General features: G+C 37.8%; 1 long non-coding RNA gene across 1 annotated transcript; it reads right to left on the reverse strand.

The window, feature by feature from the left end:
- Window positions 1–1267: 1267 nt before the first annotated feature.
- On the reverse strand, window positions 1268–2828 carry LOC112842362 (uncharacterized). Its single transcript, XR_003214100.1, has 3 exons — window positions 2618–2828; window positions 1852–1974; window positions 1268–1294 (listed from the first exon to the last, which is right to left on the reverse strand). It is a non-coding gene; the product is annotated as an uncharacterized LOC112842362 (long non-coding RNA).
- Window positions 2829–3689: the final 861 nt, after the last annotated feature.

Raw genomic sequence — 3689 nt, forward strand, 5'->3', positions numbered from 1 at the left:
ATAAATGAGGAAACAGTAAAACCTCAAAATCCAAGAGTAAAATTCCCACTTTACCTAACTCTGTTTTGTATTTGATGACATATAGACTGTCCACTGTTTTCTGGAAGAAAACCCACTATACAGAGTAGCTAGATATGCATTTATTATAAAAAATATATATAGGAAATCAATCAATCAATCAATCAATCTTTATGTATAAAGCACTTTTCATACAAACTGTAGCACAAAGTGCTTTACATGGTTAAAAGCAGCCCACCCCACCCTCCCACTCATTCCCCGCACTGTCATTAACAGAAGCGGTCATGATACACACATCCCCCCCCCCCCCCACACACACACACACACACACCTAAAGAGTAAAATTGGGCTGGGTACGCATTAGCCAAATGTTACTTTACAAATGCACTTATCTACAGTTTGATGTAGAAATGAAATAATGCTTTTTAATCTTATCAAATTGGCCACATTTGTAGCCACAAAACCTTTAAAATGTGTTTTGTTTTGTTTTTTAGTGTCCTGTCCTTACATAGCAGGACTGGTCTCTAGGCCTCTGTGACCGACATCCTAGTCACAGTTTTCATATTCCTGTGTCACAACCCTCTCCACTTTAGATTCATCTATTTAAAGATGTGTTCTGCAGTTATGTAAAAGATCAGACAAACAGGAAAGTGTAAAGAGGAAAGCCTAGAGAAGCTTGGCTGTAATTGTCTTTATGGTGTCTGCAAACATAAACTGCAGTTTGAACAACCACTGTTACGCTCATAAAATCCCACAGCGCAGCTCTTCTCTAAATACAGAAGGAAACTCTGAGTGAAAGTCAACAAATCCAAGGCAAACTTTGTTTAATTTCTTTAATTTCACAAAATCCTTTTTAATTAAGCTTTTTTTCCCACTGACAGTCACAAACAAAGTGCACTGTCTGTTTGCATTTACTTACAAAGGAATACAGTTTGCGCACAGATTTGCAAGTAAAGTGCCCATTGCACAAACCTGGCTCGTGTATTTGTACAACTCGCAACTGCTCTCCAAAACTGCACCTAATGGCATTAAAGAAAGCTGCAGGAAACACCCAACAACGCGATTTTCTGTTAAAACGGTTCAGTTTTGCTTCTGTAGAGCCTCTGTGCTACATTAGGTTTCCCCTTCTTGTAAACATGTTGGTATTCTAACCTCCACTGAAACAAATATCAAATATCAAAAGGAAGCTTTTGAAATTAACATTTTACATTTCCACCATTTTTATTTTTTACCCAGTCTCTTAATTTGAAGTCTTCTTTTGTTTTTCCTGGCATGACTGCAAAAAAGAGGAAACAAATAGGCATTTCATTACTCAGGGCTGCATTGGATTCAGCTACTTGTCAACATAAACACTACAGCAACGACACTTCTGAGACCACATTGCACCGAGCTCTCCTTAAGGAATGGGTAGACACTTTTATGGAGTTTAATTTGAATGCTTCCTGTTCCATCTGCAGGGAGCAAACTGCCATTCTAGAGGAATGCAATCTCAAGCAGCATGACTCCACTAAATATGCAGTGAAGAAGCGATGGAATGACTTCAATGTCTTCAGTATATTTGAGTCATTTATTATATTTGCTACTCATATTTTATAGATAAAAAAACATTTATTATTAAATGAATCATTTAATAACCGTCTTTATCTCACCGAGTGCTCGGCGGTCATATTTAGAGCTAACGCCTCAGAATTCAGAACTGAGGAGGGGAAAAAAAGGATGGCTGTAGCTGGTTCTGTGGTGGTGGTGGTTATGTAACAGAAGCACAACCAGATGATATTTTTAAACTCAGTCCTGTGCAGAGGTAGAGAAACAAACATCACACAGCTCACTCACCTCTATTGTCTCCTTCATCATATTTGTCATTAATGATGCACAAACTGTATGAGCTGTTTTACGGTGTTCGCAAGTCGATTTCCATGTCCCAGATTTCAGGAAATGACACGTAGGTACGTATTCCTGTTGTTTTGGAATAAATTATGAATGAGGAGTTATGAATTTACAATGAAACGGAAACTGCAGTAATATCATCACCTCAGAGCAGCTGCTTTTGGCAGGTTGGTGAAGACGGCGGTTAAATTAATTTATTCATTTTGATTAGCACCCTCCTTCTTTACATAATTAAATTGATTGGCTTTGTCATTTAGTTGTTTTGTTTAATTATTTGCTAGCATCATCCCAAATAGTTACATTAAGGCATAACAAACACAACATTAGAGATGAGTTTATAAGGAAGCATTGCATGGTGCTCTTAGCTGCTAATGTGCTAGCATGCTAACATGCTTCTAGTGGCAATGTTAAACACCTCTAATGTTTATCATGGTAATTACTCACATTTAATATGTTTTCCATTTAAAGCTAAGCATAGCTGAGGCTAATGGGAATAAGATTAGCTTGCATAAATCATCAAACTAAACTACAGAGTCTGCTGTTTCTTCCTACCATCTGAACGTGTTTCTGATATAAACTATTTTCTTTTGTTTGGGTAATCATAACTCTGGATACCTTTATAACACTGACTCTGAACATTAAAAAATAAGGCCCTTTCAGTGTGAAGCCAAGAGGTGCCAGTCAAGAACTCGTGGAGTGACGTCTGTCTCACCTTTATCGATGTGTCACCGCGCAACACCAACTTTATGCACATTTCTGAGGAAAGGCAAGTGTTGACATCACTGGAGCATTTCACCTGAGGATGAGACAGGCTTCAAAAGGTCATGGTTTGGAATGAAATTCACCCTTTTGAAATGTTAAACCCAGTGTTAGAAAGCTCAATTTCTTAGCTTCCATACTGACAAATTCTCCAGTCTATTAAAGAAATCAGATAGTTTTCAATGAATCAAAGATTTTAGCCTGGTGGCAGTTAGGGGATCAACAGAGTTATTACAGCTTATGCATTTTCTGGAAACAATAAACAGAATCAGATTTGGCGCTAATGTATATTTTCAGTCTATGTTTACTGAATCACTCGAGTTGCTAATTATAAGCATCATTCAGACCTTACAAATTGATATCCATGTTAAGCTCTTCTGTACTAACATTACCTGTCGTGTCAGATTTCTTGTCTATTGTGGGATTTTTCAGGGCCTTTAATTCTTACAAAGTGGATGTGGTAATCTGAGCCAAACTGCTTGTGTTTCTAGGTCAACTGTGAAGAAGCTACTGTGTTCAGATAGCAGCCATCATTCTGGAGAATTTGATGAAAATTATATACTAATATGGAACTATCTGAAAAAAAGTAACAAAAGAAAAAACTTCCGAATGCATTTTGTCTGTCTTATTTAAAGTAACCCCTGTAACTACAACCTCTAAGAGGTTTTTTTTGAATGCCTGTGACAAAACGGTATAAGGACTGATTTATGTACCTGACAACCTTAATAATTGTGTGAATTTGAGGTAATGCTGACAGTGACAGAGAAGGAAACAGCCTGCAGGCAAAGGGGAAAAACAAGGAAAAACCTTTTCTTTTATGCAGGGTACACAGAGCTGGGAAGTTTATTGTGCCACTTCTAAACACACACACACACACAGACACACACACGCCCTTAGATGGTCTCTGGAGACATAAATATTTCAGAGAGTTGTTGTTAGTTTCAGTCTGCTGGGCTGGACAAGCCCGTAGCGAAGGAGCATAAACCAGAGTAGATGCACACGAGTTCATGACCCATATAGATGAA

The sequence above is a fragment of the Oreochromis niloticus genome, linkage group LG2 (assembly GCF_001858045.2).
Source record: "Oreochromis niloticus isolate F11D_XX linkage group LG2, O_niloticus_UMD_NMBU, whole genome shotgun sequence".
In the NCBI taxonomy this organism is placed as follows: Eukaryota; Metazoa; Chordata; class Actinopteri; order Cichliformes; family Cichlidae; genus Oreochromis; species Oreochromis niloticus.